Raw genomic sequence first — 16,606 nt, forward strand, 5'->3', positions numbered from 1 at the left:
GTCATACTTGTCAAAACCTACTGACCAAGTAAACGCATTATGGGTTTCAGGAAAACAATCAGAATATGTTTGAGGAAGCTGTTCAAAAGGTCTTCGTGTGATACAACACCGAAAGATATTGACAGTGTGCAGGGTCACAAGTGTACCAAACTGTATCCGTGTTTACAGTGTTTGGTTAGTGAGAAAGCAGTCAGCAAACAGACATGCTCTCCAATTTCGAAAAGCCATCAGTGTCCTGAACTGTACCCCTGTTTGGTGTGTTTGATACAAGAGGACTCGAGTGTTGACAGAACTTGCCAAACTGAACTTGTTGCAGAGCAGCCATCAAACTATCAAGAGCTTGAAAGAAATGAGAGCCATCAGGCACTTCGCCAGTTCTTCGCCAGGCGTGGGAGACAATTTGTCCCAAAACGGTGTTGACAATATATTGAATGAATGAACAGATAATGAATGCTAACAAAATAAAATGTATGAACTGTTCGTGTTTTATTGTGTTTATCTATAGTAATCTAGTTGGAGTCACTTAAGCTTCAAGAACGAGTAATGGTCATATTATATATATAGTCATATCTATGTGCAAATCGCTATGCATAACTCCTCAAAGATACACAGAATGTATCGTAAAATGCTACAAAGTTCGATACTTAAGCAAAATAAAACATGAAATAAAGTAAAACAATCACAAAAGAATGTTACTAGTTTCGGTACAAGCTATACTGAGCTGATTATTATTATAAGGGAAAGTGTTGTCTGCCGTATTCACTTTGATACGGTTTAACCCACGTAAACAATACCCTGTTTGTGTAAATATTTGGGATATTTTCTGTGTTTGAAGGTACGACTTTGGAAGTTATAGTTTCTATAATGTTTTCGTGATTGAATAATGCCGGGTTTATGCATATACAAGGGATATAAATGATTTTACGGGGTTTTAAACGTTTCCAATTTCAGAAAATATTTCTACTTTCGATTTCGTTTTTCTGAAAATGAACACAACAAACATTTTATTTTTTCCTAATGTTTAATATCATAAAACGATACATAATACATAATTAAGATAGAATACGCCTATTTAATATATTGTTAAGAAATGGCATTGCCGGACGACTATATTATGCAATTACTTCAATGTACAAATGTGTGAAAGCCCGAGTTCGCTCTCCAAGAGGTGATATATCAGACAGTTTTGATTGTCCCCAAGGTATAAAACAAGGATGCATGGCCTCTCCTATACTCTTTATATTGTTTATAAATGACTTTATAAGCCTTATACAACCACCAAAATACAACGGAATACATTTTGTTCCAGAAAGAACACTTATAAATTCTTTATTCTTTGCTGACGATCTTCTATGCTAGCAGATACCCCATGTGGTCTCCAGCGTTTATTAAATGCACTCTGTGACTTTTGTGTCGAATATAAACTATTCGTTAACATCAAAAAGAGTAAAATTTTGGTTTTTAAAAATGGGGGCATACTATCAAAAGCCGAAAAATGGTATTATCGCGGTGAATCATTAGAGGTTGTAAATAGTTTTACATATGTCGGCGTCACCTTAACGAGGCAGTTATCTCTACCAAAAATGGCAGGGGAACAAGCAAACAAATCGAAACGAATTCTAATATCTATTTTGTCAAAACTATATGAATATGGCCAATTATCTAAATCTTCATTTTTTAAGATATATGATAGCAAAGTTGCACCAGTATTGTTATATGGCTCAGAGATTTGGGGTGTATAACGATTATGTGTGGTAGAACAAGTCCACATTAATGCCTGTAAGCGCTATATGAGTTTACTACTAAAAACTACAAATGTTGCTGTATTAGGCGAGTGTGGTCGTTTTCCTATGTATATTGAATCTGTAAAGCGGGTTATTAATTACTGGATTAGAATTTTGAAGGTAAGAGATGACAGATATATTAAAAAGGCTTATAGTATGCTTATGATGGCAGACCAACATGGTCATAGGAATTGGGTGACATATGTAAAGAATATATTGCTTAGTTGTGGATTTGGATACGTTTGGTATAACCAAGAAGTATTGAATGAATCTCATTGTATTGCTTTGTTAAAACAATCACTTAATGACCAGTATCGCCAGGAATGGCATTGTTCGATACTCTAATATTCATCGTGATCAAAGGTTTTGTAAATTATGTAAAAATGTTGTTGAAACAGAATACCATTTTTTGCTCAAATGTCATTTTTACTCTAATATTAGAAAAACATATTTACCAAAGAAATATTATGAAAACGCCACTTTTAACAATTGTATCATCTTGATGCCTACAAAAAATGAAAATTTGTTAAGGGATATTGCTATGTATATATACTTTGCTATGCAACATAGAAATACTTTACTACAAGCGTTGTAAAATATTTATAAGTAATATTCATACTTACTTCAGTATTTTGTGTACTTTTGTTCGGCAATGATATTAATTGTGTAACATCTGTAATTACTTGTGATCTCGGGGGCCTTTGAGATGTGTGCCTGACGTATCGGTGGGTACCACTAGATCAATCACACCTGCGTGGGTGACGTCTCGATGACTTAGACGGGATGCAAGTTATTGCAGGGGTGTTTCCTGTGCTAGAGTATTGTATATAGTATTTGATTACAATGTGTACTCTTTCGATCCCTTCTATTTCGTTTCGAAAAGGTATTTAATGCATGCTACACATTCGAATCTGTATTCCGACTTGCACTTCTTTATTTCTTAACTCTTGAGCTTTCGTGTGTGTTTTTTTTTTCTTTTGTTCTTTTTTTCCATTCTCTTGTTGGTTTCTTGTGGGATTTTTCTCTTATTTGTTTGTTTTGTAATTGTGTTTGTATTATATTGTACATTGTTCAACCGATGTTACCATTGTTGCTTTTGCACATTTGTAATATACATATTTGTTGTCTTGGGCCGGTGGCCTTTAACAAACAAAATATTGAACTTGAACTTGAAGATAATTTCCATTATTTATTATGAGTGTATTTTCTTTATTTTCGTAAAAATGAATTATTTGAATAAAAAAAATAATGCAATTCATGGAATGATATGACGTGTTATGTATGCCGTCATATTGCAGAATTCTCGCTGTTCTCTTGTCGGCCATCTTGAAAAAAAATTGTGAAGGTCGTATTTGGAGCTTTCCTGCGGTAAATATGACATGCATGTTTAAAAGTTGTATGCGAAATTGTGTCTAAAATATATGATGCATCATATTACCAACAAGTTTTGTCGAATTACATAAAAACTTATGTCAAAAGAAATTGGTCCCAGTTCGTTTTAGAATGTTTCAAATATTCTCGAAGCCGTTTTTAGAAACTTTAATTTTCGGCTTGATATGTTGAAAAACAAAGTAAGCAGTGTTATTTCATATCTTTTGTCTTGGTTTATGTCACATTTTGAGTGATTTCAACTTTGTATAGGGACCAAACTAGCAGAAATAAGAAATGACAAATGATGGATTTAGCTCATGCAAGATTTATAAATATCTTCTTCTATTTCTGTGTTTGAAAAAAAGTGTTGAAAATTATTTTTAAACCAGAGACGGCAGTTCAGATGCAGTCGTCCTGTGTGTAAGAAACCTGGTGATCAAAATGGTTGAAGGCAGTACCCAAGAAAGTACATTTACAAGTAAGTAAAACCACTTAAAATTCATTCCATGAATTGAACTGTCATATCATAATCTCAGTGCTTAGTCTGTTTGATCTCATAACAGTCTGCATTCGAATGAAAGGTTTCATAAATATGAAACAAACCGAAATATGCCTTGAATAATTGCAAAATTTATAAACTGATAGGTTTTCTAATAACAGACACTGTGTTTGATTTATTACATTGAACCGCTATTAGATAAATTTTCAAATTGTGTTTGACATCTACCAATGCCATAAATGCACAATTATGTTCCTGTTGTGTACGATTATTGATAAGAAATGTTGGAAACATTATACCCCCTGAATGTAAACAGTTTATCTGTTTCTGTTTGTATGTAGGAAGTACTTTGTTATCAGGATTATTTCAATATAGATGATGTTGATGAAATGTACTTGGCAATGCTTTTAAAAGAATGATTTTTTTCTAAAACTACGGCCAAATAAAAACATAGGTCTGTTTTCAGGTTACCTGACCGACCCTATTTTTTCCCGCCGACCCTAGGGCCTAAAAAATACATTTGGTTCGGGTTACCCGACCCTACCTACGGAATAGGCACCGACCCTACCGTTTTTATAGTCAGTTTGAAAAAAAAAAAATGTTCGTTTATTTTTTTAATTGCTTTTCAATAATTATGTAGTTTAAACCTTAAATGCTTATACAGAAGATAACTTTAACACCATTCTCAAATGATGAAAATGATATTCTTATATAAAGCCTAATAAAAAAAAATAAAAAGCCTACCTACCCTACCTATTTTTGAAAAGGATGTAACCCTAATCAAACATTTTTTTAGGCCTAACCTATTTTTCCCTGAAAAAAATGTGATTTGCGTACGAAAAGCATTTGTTACGAAATGTATGTACGTAAAGTTGACAATATTAGAGTTGGATTTCTGAATGTATGTATCGTACTTCACCTTAGAGTTCGAACACCTTAAAATAAATAATTTTTCGCTCTCCGAAAATAACCATTTTTATATTTAATCTACATGTATGGTAAACCTGCCTTCTTTCTTCATGTCTGCATTTTACCACTTATTAATTTATCCGTAGTTATCAATGGTTATTACGCCTATAAGTGTTACTCCTTCATCAAGTTAGTTAAAATCCCATTCAACACCATTTTGTACATGCATTGAAATTAAACATCTTTTATCGGCTTCAGATCAAACAGTCACATTGTGTGACGTCACATAGCTCTCAGTTATACCCACGAGGATCTCATGGAGAGCATGGATATTGCTATGCAGGATTAATGTTTCTGATTGGTGTTTTCGATTGTTACTTATTAAGTATTGCATTTCTAACTTTAATTCATCACATTAAATAGTTACCTATAGCATTGAATGTGTTGATTTTTATTGTTCTATTTATGTTACAATGAGTATAATGTATTACTGTACGGTTATTGCTTCATAAAGAATATATTAAAAGTGTGGTACAAGTTTCAAAGTTTATTGGCGGATCGTTTTACAAACATGTCATGTCTGTGTTTTCTTAATCTCTTGATCGCCCTTGTTGTTTCTTTAATCCTCAATTAAATAGATCACACATCCTTTTCAACCGGCAATAAATAGTTTAGGATGGGTAATAACTAACTAACTTATCACAGATATGTATACGGTTAGGTAATCTAGCCAGGCATTGTAACGATAAAGATCAATAATTTTTGTCTGTGAGACTTAGTAACTGTAAAAGTTACAATCGATGTCCTTTCGGTGTCCGAAAATTAGGTACCTAAAATAAATTATTTTTGAAAATAATAAAGGATGTCCGAATGTTTAGATTGTCCGAACTCTAAGGTGAATTACGGGTAGTTTGTGCTTGTGTTACAGGTATATTTCAATTCTTGAACTATATTTTCTTGTCAGATACTGACTTTCGGATTGATATGTCAGACTTAAGTGTGCAATTTTGGCATTAAAACCTGCATGTTACTTGTTCTTCAAACCTGAACCCCCAGGTCCTCTTGACAGCATTGAGGTTTCCTTGGCTGATGGCTTATATGGTAAATTTGCTGTCCCACTCTTCATATAATTATGTTACAGGGAGGTTAGCATTCTACAGAGGGTGATTGAAAGCAAAAGGGTGCATAAAGAAAAGTAAAACCGTTCCTGGAAAGTCTTAAATAAGAGCAGAGTTGAAATCCAACCATCATTGCCAAAGTATTTAACCAGACAAATATGTTTCCTTTAAAGCATGGAACATGTTAAAAAACTAACCTGAAAATTGATGACTTTTATTTTTGTTACTTTCTGAGTCAACAGTTACTGAAATCAATATACCCTATTTTTTTTGGCAGCGTTACCTGAAACGCACCTATTTTTTTATTTGGCCTAACAAGCAATATGTGCAGTTTTGTTGATTAAATGTTTTGTTTCAGAATTGTGAGGAGTAACCTAGCCTACATTACCTGAAGCTCACCCAATATGCAGTGTGTTATGATCGGTCAATAACAAGTAAGTAATTTCACCAACAAATCTCAAAGTTACACTGAAAAGTAAAGTTGACTCATCTTGGTACTTTGATATATTGAAACACTGAACCAACATGATTTAATTTTGCTATTTGTACTTATTTCACATTATGGTAGCAAAGTTACAGATTTGTAGCATTCAAATTGTGCTTCAGTATAAGTTGTTAACATGCTGTTTATTAGATTGTGAATCGTTAAACGATTGGTCTGCCACAACAATCAAGTTTCATGCAGTAAATATTTTCATCAATTGATAAAATATCTTTCAACAAACAAAACTAACTGGTAGTTACAATGAGCAGCAACATGAACAAATCTTGGTGCTAAGTGTTTGATTCATTTAACATAGTGCCAACATTGTTTCATTTGACTGCCTATCACTACAAATGATACATGTTAATGCACCATATTCTGTGAGAAGTTTTGCAGAATGTTTTCAATGTGGAAGAAATTTTATTGAGGACAAAAGTAAATTTGCTGATGTGAATAGTTTTAAGAAAATGAGAAACAAATATTGAATTTACTTTGTTTTTTTGTTGTTGTTGATATGATGCTATTTCAGAGCTCTCTGCAGTTATCAAGACCAGGCTAAAGCTGCATGCAGTGTTATTTTGTCTGGTGGTCAAAGAAAATGGAAAGTATTGTAAGATTTCTAGTTTTGTAACTATGTTAATTATCTCAAGATTGTTTATAACATTGTTGCTACCAGCAAAAATATACTTAATAGAAGTTAATTTGCCAGTTTTCAATCTAAATGTTTAGCGTCTTGAAATTTTGTTTAACGTATTTTGTAAATGAAAATTAGTGAGGTGAAGCTTATATTGTTAAGTTTTATTGTATCTTATCTGGCAGGGAAAACAAGATCATTTAAGATTCATGTTTTTTGGTGGTAAACAAATTGAACAAGTATTGTACTGACTTTTTTAACTCATTGAGTTTTTTTTCTTTCTGAACAATTTCATTGTCCTTGTAAAAATATGATACTTACAACAGAAATGTTTTGTTTTTCAGCTCTGTATGGCTGGTCTGACCTTAGTGGAGGTTGTTTGTTAAAATGGTTTCGGGACATTGAAGTAAAACAATACAGGGTAAAATACAAAATGCTTATTTATTTTTGAACTTGTTCATCCAGTATTATATGGTACAACAATGATTTAGAATAATTACTGAGTTGCGGCTTCTCTGAATAAACATCTGTTCACTTTATATCCACAGTTTTTTGAAAAACAAACAGGGCATCTGTTTTCCCAGTTTGTCGATTTTCTCGTTTTGCAGTATGTCCCACCAAGAGTGAAGGGCTGTCTGTTGGCTTCAGATTCCCAGTCCTCCTCGCTGATGATTTCTGAAGTCCTTACACAGTCACCCCAGTCTTCAACCTCGAATTGTAAAGGTGATGCTGTTTTTGAACCATAGTTCATTGTCATGTCATTGGAGTTGTGTCTGTAACTCTGTTTTAAGCAGAGCAAGCCAAGTCTCAAGAATGGCAATTCTTTTAATTTTGCTGTTAATTCTCTCCATTTTGCTGATCATAAATTGCTGTGGGTTTACAAGTTTTTTAATGACATTGAATATGCATTACAGATATAATCGCCATTTTCACTATAAATGTCACGGGGATGTTGCACTTCGTTATGAAAAATGATTTTTTTTCTACTATTTAATATTTACTATGAACAGATTGACATATTATCTGAGCATAATTTTCTGAAGTTCTATGTTTGTGACTCAAGTCATTCAAAAGTTATGGCTGATCATATAACAGCAGGTATGACCGTTGCGGACACTACATTTATATGTTGTTACATTTGTTTTTTTCTTTAAAAATACCTTAAACATTTCTTGTTTTGGTTGTATTTATTGAAACTTATCATCATACAGAAGTTCAACCCAAAAATACAGTACTGTATATAGATTATCACTGAATTACACTGCGATTAACATGTTGCTCAAAATAACTAAAACTATAAACACTTATTCAGAAGGATCTAGAAAAAATATTTTATAGGAAAATGAAACTGTCTTAACGGTATCAATTGTCAACTATATAAAGGACAATATATAAAAAATGTTTGCACATAACCATGAATTTATAAATTGTCACACATTTTTCAGCAGTACACAATATTGTTGCAGACACTACAATTTTCTTTGTGTATGTTAAGTCTACTATAAATTTGTCTCCTATATAACAATACAGTTGTCCACTGTTAAACATAAAAATCATATTCTAACTGACTAAAGATTGTTTTAAGAACATTTTAGTGTGAATGTCAATAATAATGATAAAAATGATACCATAAGTCAGTTCATGGTTACTTCATCGAATATATGATAAGTAAATTTTGCATATTGCAGTAAATTACTAGACTGTATTTTAATATAGCAATATAAACTTGAAATGTAACATTTCAACAAAGAACTTGGCTATCTTTACAAAGAAATTCTTATAAAGAACAAAACACATAACGTTGCGGACACTACAGTTTTTTTCATAAACAACAATGCAGGACAGCAGCAAACACTTAAATAAGTTGATCAACTGCTGAAAATTTTCACATGAAATATAAACATGAACAATTGTTTAAACTAAACTAAATCAACAATACAATGCATATGAACTGCTTAAAGTTACAATAATAATTCAGTTACATTAGTAAGTAATTATAAACAGTGAATGATATGTATTGGTGTTCTGATTAACACACAACAATTCATTGTGCAAGAAGTAGTTATTTATCAAACACAAAGTAATATCGTCTGTTTGTGCTCTTAGATCACAAGATGGTCGGATCAGGCACGACACGTTCAATGCTCCGAATTTTCTCCCAGGATTCATCTGCCTTTTCTGGCCACATGTACAGTTGACCCTTTGAAGTCATGAATGATATTCTAACCTCCTCGCTGTTCTCATCAACTTCCAGGATCTTCAAGAAAACCCCCCAGATAAAACAAACTCCATTACAATTTGAAATAAATATTGCTGTTTTCAAACTGATAAGCCATTAACTACAATATATGTGTTAAAGCAAGAACAACTACTTGAAACATACCTGTCCTATATAAGCTTTCTGAACAGCAGGCGATGACCCAATTTTCACAGACACATACTGTTTTTTTTCAAATTGTCCTGCACTGTAATTAATTAACAGTATATTGCATTTATTAAATTAAGTTTTATATGAATTAACAAAATGAATGATATATTGAAGTATCAAGAATCTTTAAACAAATATACATATATATATGTGAGTGTACACTAACAAATATATTATGTGCATGTCTACTAACAAACATAACTTGATTGGGAGTTGGTTAATGTCAAGGTTTAGAATAGTTTGCCTGTTTAAAACACCCAGTACTAGCTCTGATACTCTCGGCGTTGTTGTTAGTAGATATCTAGCTTCAGTTAATATTGTTATTCTTCAATGATAGAATATGCAGATATTTGGGAATTAAGTTAAAGGTTATTTGGAACAATTATAATACTCCTAAGTAGATACCCCAAATCAGACTGTAAAACATCACCACCACCAGATCTAGAGGCTATACTGGCATTAGTTGCATGCGCACTGGCACCAGCTTCTTTAGCTATATATGACAACAATACAATATGACAAAGCAAGCTACTAGTTTGGTTCAAATCCATAGACAAGGAATACTATTTCTTGCATACTGGACGTGTGTTTCCGGTCATGTGACCAGTGCTGGAAAAACCCATCTTACATACCCCATGTGAGATGTGTCACGCGCAACAACGCGCCACTTCTTATTTCATTTATTGAATGGTTTATGAAAAATGTATTATGCCATATCAATAAAGCGCAATCAAATATATAGATGTTTAAGACTTTTAATTAAAATTGAAAATAAATAGTCGTAAAAAACACTATTTTTAGTTATTCAAAATTACTGCGTTCTATGACGTCAATAAACAACGTCGCACGCGCTTTTTGGTGTAATTGTACAAAAGTTTGTTTCTACGTCATTTTTTCCACAAATTAATAGATTTAAATATGCTTGAAAAAATATCAAATCATGTCTTTCCGTTCCTGATCGAAAAATCCAACCTTCGGGCACGCTGCGTGCCGGTAACTCGGCAAGCCTCGTTACCGGCTTACGCACGTGCCCTCGAGTCGGATTTTTCTATCCGTACCGGAAACGCATGATAGATACTTATATTACTACATGCAGAAGCAAAGAATAGTGGAAACTAGCAAGTGCAGTTATATATTGCGTAAGTTAATGTGGAAGATAGCTTGTAGTTATCTACATGCGATATATGCTACATGTTAGACACTTACACTTCTTTGCAAGCTTTTTTTTCTTGACCTGAATCTGTGTACCTTGCTGCTCATTGGTGTCGTCGTCATTAATCGTTTTGTCTATGACATGTTTTTTGTTGCTTCAGTGCCTGTTGCTGCGTTTTGTTCAGGATGATTACATTTATTTTTTATGTTTTTGTTTAAGGGGGCCTATCTATGATTAAGAGTAAATAGAATGTTAGGATTAAATGAAAAGTTGTATGCAAAAGGATACATATCAGTTTTATGCTTTGCTCTTGCCATGGCTCAACATAGTCGGTAGACTCACATGGACCATCAGCTCGGCAGCCGTTACAGAAGCAACCCAGGTTTCTGGTCTGTATTTGAAGAGACTTCCCAGTACTTCTGTCACAATGAAATTTTCTGGTGACTACAACTGTAGTGGCATTTGCGTTTGGCCTCTCTCGAACTACATCTTTCACTTCTATATACACAATTCTCGTTTGTTTTCAGGTTTGTCAACTGTTTGTCTGTACAGTAGGTGTACAAATCCATTGCGTTGCCAATGACGCATTTGCCCGATATGACAGCTCGGTGGCAGCAGTTTTTCACAGTGGTGCCGAGACCATCGCATACATTTTTACCATATGACGTCTCAAAAAAGTTTCTTTGCAACAAGAACCGATTTTCATCACTGATATCGGCAAAGCTTACTTTGCCCTTGTACTGACAGGCAGCACCATCAGTACATTCATGCACTGTCTTTATCTGCCCATTATTTTTTGCAATCTTTGAGTAAAGCTTTTCTCTGAAAACATTTACTCCATGAGAATCATGCCTTTGGTCATTTGATACACCTATAACAGAGATGCCTCCTTAGAATCAAGTCTTCTCCGTTGCTAATTTTATAGTAAGCCATCATCGGGTGAATGCTCACTTGGTTCGTATCCCAAAACGCACTTTGTACCTCATTTTGAAAACGGCAACTGTAGTTCTCTGCATAATCCATTATAACGACTGCCTCAGTTTCATCAATAACCTTTTTGCACGTTTCCAGTTCTTTAAGTTGCCACTTTGCTCTGAATAAATGACTTGGTAAGGGTCTCAGTGTTTCCTCCACTTTTACAAGGAACTCACTGAACGTACACGCCTTAGCAACACAAGATACACATCGCTTCATTTTTCCATCTTTTCCCTCCACATTAATCGTCTCCCACTTGTGGTATTTGATTTCATCACTACCATACTTTGTTTCATATATATCAAAGTGCGCTCTGATCAGTTTATAACCACATTTTTCACATTCTCCTCTCGTACATTTTCCATTATGGGAATCACTATCACCACACATCATCATGTTGGCCATTTCAGATTGGCTTATTTTCTTGAATCCTGCCCCTTCTTTTCCACTTAAAAAGTTGTTAATACCTTCTGCAACTAAAGCGGCATTGCAACAAAATTGACAAAGGCAACATTTTCTATTCGTTTCACTGACTTTACGTACATTTTTAGGTTTAAGCTTGTAAAAAGTTTTAAGGCCAGCCTTCCTATTTGGAAACTTTGTTTTGAACAGTTGGTGGGCATCATTTATCGTCATGGTCATCAAAAACTTTGGCTGATTGTCTTTCTTTGAAATATCATTCTTACTTGGTAAACATCTGCTAACCTCACCAGACAGATAGAAGTCTTTAATCATTGATTTTGTGTCGGCTGACACATGCCCTTTTCGAATTGTTCGTGCTCTATTCTTTCACCAGCAGTTAGATTCTTTTCGCTTTGTCCAGAGGCGTGTGCGAATTTCAAATTTCCTTTTCAACATTGTCCTCTGTACTTTCATCAAGAATATGTTTTAGAGTTTTTTTTGCAAGTTTCTTTTCTTTTATCTCAGCTCTTTTAGACTCATTGGTTTCTTCATTTGTAGTTTGTTCATTGTTCATCTCTTTCATAGCTGTTACAGACTGGATAAAATGTTCCCCAATTGTTGCCATTTCCCTCATTTCTGGTGTGGCTGTCACACCTCGTTCTTTTAGCTGTTTAGATGTGGATGGTGATGACGCCAGTCTTTCAATAAGCCTAACTCTCTTTGCGGATGTGGAAGGCATGTTGTCCTTCACGCGTTTAATGGCACGGAATTCTAACCATCTTGAAGGGTAAGGTGACATGTACTCACTACTTTCTGCTGTGGTACTCTTGTCTTTACTACCTGCTTTGTTTGTTACTTGTGTGTGATAGTTATCCTCATTATTTTCTCTGTTAAGCTCCACAACCTGATTGTCATCTTCTGGAATGTTTGATTCTGACAGTGTATCATTCAGTTTTACTCTTAAGCGCCATTTCGGTGTTCTGAGCACTGCACCTTTTTTCTTTTGTTCCTGTGTTGCTTTCATAGAAGCAGCTAATGTTTTGACCATTATCCTTTTTTGGTCACTCTTCTGTTTTTGTCTCTTTTTGGTCCTGTTTTTCTGACTTCCTCTCTTTTTTTAGCTCTGACATCTTCCTGAAGTTTTTCATTGTTTTTTATGCGTTCTTTAAGTTTGGAACGTGCCAAATTCTTTCTTAATCTGTCCTTTTCTTTTTCACTTTCATAGGCCTTTTTGTTTAATTTCAACTTATCTCTACGTTTTCTAGAGCGTTCTGTACTTGTTAACGTTTTTTGTCCATTATTGCAGCTGAAATAGTTTTATTCTAAAGCACCATACAATTGATTAGTTCTGTGAAATTATTAAATCAAGTTGGCGTTGCGGACACTACAGCGTTGCGGACACATTTATTCAGATATTTTGGAAAAATAACAAACTGAAAACGAAAAATAGTTGACGAATAAAAACATGTGGTCAAGCCATTTTAACATGAAAATAGCATGTCTCTGTAACAATATCACCATGTAGTAAAATCAGACCCGTTGCACACTCCACAGATTTTACCATCTTTAAGCACCTGAAAAGACAAAAGCAATGTTTGTTTATTTTCATAGATAATCTAGTGAAACCATTTCATTTCACTATTGCAACAATGATGACTTATTTCAAAGAATTTATTAAAGTTTTTGAGCTTTCTTTTTAAATATGTCAGTGCATTATTAGAACATGGGTAAAAATGCAAAATGTATAACAAGGACATGTATAAACATAAACTAATGCCTTTCAGTCAATGTTGCTCATAATTTGATAAAATAAAAAGGTATTTGAAACTATGAAGTAATCACTAATTGACAAAGTCAACCTTTTTCTGATGTGTCTTATTTTTTCTATTTTAATTTAACTTGGAAAGAAGAGTTTTTTTTAGTGCAACAGCATAACAATGAAATTGCACCATTTTATAACAACAACTTTGGATTATGTGGAATACTTACCAATCATAGGCATGTCATATACCGTTTTTAATCTGAACACATCATTTAGTTACCTGGAAAACACAATAATTTAAAGATATACATACAACCCAACAGGGAAATTGTATATAACGAAGGGCTGTCGCCTGCGTGGCATTTATAGTGAAAATGGCGAATAAGCGTATGCACAAAAATAATGCATTCTCTTAATATTTAGATCTGCATTAAACAGGTGTAAAATATCACAAATGAATGGTATTTCAATCTATTTTTTGTCAAACCATATGACACTATTTGTTCATGAAATTAAGAAATAATCAAACAATGCAAAATCTTCTAGTGAACCATCACAAATGAATGATATCTCACTCTATTATTTGTCAAACTAAATGATGAATATCAAATCAATTCATGACACTTAGCATTAATATTCAGATCTGCATTTCACAGGTGTAAAATATCACAAATGAATGGTATTTCAATCTATTTTTTTGTCAAACCCTATGACACCATTTGTTCATAAAATTAAGAAATAATCAAACAATGCAAATTCTTCTAGTGAACCATCACAAATGAATGATATTTCACTCTATTATTTGTCAAACCAAAAGATGAATGTCAAATTATTTACAGATGCTAAGCAGTTTATCATAAATTTCACTCTTATTATTTGTCAAACCAAAAGGTGAATGTCAAATTATTTGAAGATGCTAAGCATTTATCATACATTTTACTCTTTTATTTGTCAAATCAAATGATGAATGACAAATCGACTTACAAAATTAAGCCTACCAGGTGACGATGTACAAATATTTTAGGGTGACGAACTTTTTGGACAACTCGCCCAGCCAAACTCAATATTTTATAGACTAACCTTCGAATTTTGAGTTTGGCTGGGCGAGCTATCCGAAAAGCTCGTCACCCTAAAATATTTGTACATCGTCACCTTGAGGTGCTTAATTTTGTGATCAACTAAATCGTTATAAAATCAATGTAAAAAAAGTTTTATAAGGGGGGTACTCAGTATGAAAAAACTACATCGCTTAAACGCAAATGCGATTTGGTAGATATATAGCTAAAACGCGAATGCGCTATGGTGTAAATCCAAAGTCAAAAATTTTGAAAATTTTGAAAAGTTGTTAAACAAATCATGATTTTAAGCACTTTTTTAGTGTACTGCTCTGTCATTTGTAAATCAAAACTGAGAGAATACTTAATCTGTTCCGAAATTAAGCATTTATCATTTTTGTAAAAATCCATTGTTATTAATGATACCAAAAGTTACCAGAGTAAACAGATTTATTTACTATTGTATGTAAGAATGTTTCGTTTTTTACACTATTCCATTTTATTTTTTTTCAGATGAGATGCCATACACAGGGGATCCGACAGAAGACAGCAGACAGAATTCGTCGATGTATTTGAAATATCATTGTTTATTTGAAAAAAGTAACCTATCCACACTTGTTCTTTTTAAATTACTGATTGTATTATATGTGCTTTGTGCCGTTGCTTTTTGTTTTATCAGTAATTCTCCAAAATTTATATTTCGAGTCTAACACGAACATTGAAATTTTAACATACAGTAAATAATTTCAAAAAATGAAATTTAAATTGAGAAATACTGATTTATCTGTTTGCTTTTATGTTTGTGCTGTCTTGCTTACCCCAGTAGCGCGGGTGTTATTTGCTATTGTGAGTACTGTTGTTTGTATTTTTGGCCATCCAAAGTATTGTTCACAAAAGTTAAACCATTTTTTTCATAAAATTGGTTATATTTTGGTCTTTGATTTTTTTCACTAAAACCACAGTCAAACGGTTTTTCACCATATTTTTTATGAGAAACAGCCAGAATTGGTCATGGTTGAAACCGAGGAACATTTGTGATTGAACAAAATTTTAGCAGTAATGCTGCTTGTAATTCATAAATTTATTAAGCTTTGGTCTTGTCATATTGATTACGATATTGGTGTGAGCATAACTTGGTAAATGGTAAAGATTTTGATATTGTGCACATGTTACAAAACGAGCCGAGAAGTTTGATTTTCGACGGAGTTTGTTCGCCCGGCTTGGTAACGAGCAAAATTTGCACTGCATTCTAAAATGTTTCATCTTTGCGAAATGCTGTTGACAAAATGATTTGTTTGCACGTGCCAGCATGGGTCGACGAGATTCGTTTCTCACTATTCTTTATGCGGCGGTATAAGATGCAAGACTGTTGTTTTGTCAATGCTTGAATGAAAATTGAAATCAATATTGCAAGATCAAGTACATTTTTAAAAAAAAAAAGTTAGTCAAAAGTGTTAGAATGTAGATGCGTAGTGAAATACCAGTGACATCTACTAGGTTCATTGCATTCTTAGTTTGGTTTCGAAGTGCAAAACTTCATTCATCACAAACATTCCTCTTGAACGACCGACCATTGATATATGGCAATGTTTTCGTTCAGCAAAATTATTTGGCAAAAGTAATTTAAACGCTAGCATGAGTATGGAGGTGTCGTTAGACCAACTTAGTATTGGTGTAAGGCGGTGTACAAAAGCCAATACTCGCAACCGCTTATGTTCACCATGTCACGCTACAGGCAATGAAAGATAGGGAGTGACAACCTCTTTGTATCGCTGTGGTCCGACAGTCCACACAGTCTTTACAATGAGAGGGGAAACATTGGCAATCTGTGCCTTGTTGAGTAACTGCCTTTGGCGTTGCCTTTATTTTTACAAATAAAACTAGGTTAGGACCACATAATATGGTTACGATGAAAATTAGGTTTCCCTTTTAATGTTTGAAGATAACAGCAACTGACGTTATACTTCAAAAAAAAATGGCTCGCAATACATATCACACGAACATTCAACATTTCAACAACATTTTGTCAGCA

General features: G+C 33.5%; 1 long non-coding RNA gene across 1 annotated transcript; it reads left to right on the forward strand.

The window, feature by feature from the left end:
- The first annotated feature begins 750 nt into the window (after positions 1–750).
- Positions 751–15,184, forward strand: LOC128241479 (uncharacterized). The gene is made up of 8 exons (XR_008262380.1): positions 751–835; positions 3,083–3,152; positions 3,545–3,633; positions 6,040–6,115; positions 6,695–6,775; positions 7,144–7,220; positions 7,408–7,522; positions 15,088–15,184. It is a non-coding gene; the product is annotated as an uncharacterized LOC128241479 (long non-coding RNA).
- The last annotated feature ends 1,422 nt before the right edge of the window (positions 15,185–16,606 follow it).

This window comes from Mya arenaria, chromosome 1, assembly GCF_026914265.1.
Source record: "Mya arenaria isolate MELC-2E11 chromosome 1, ASM2691426v1".
NCBI lineage: Eukaryota > Metazoa > Mollusca > Bivalvia > Myida > Myidae > Mya > Mya arenaria.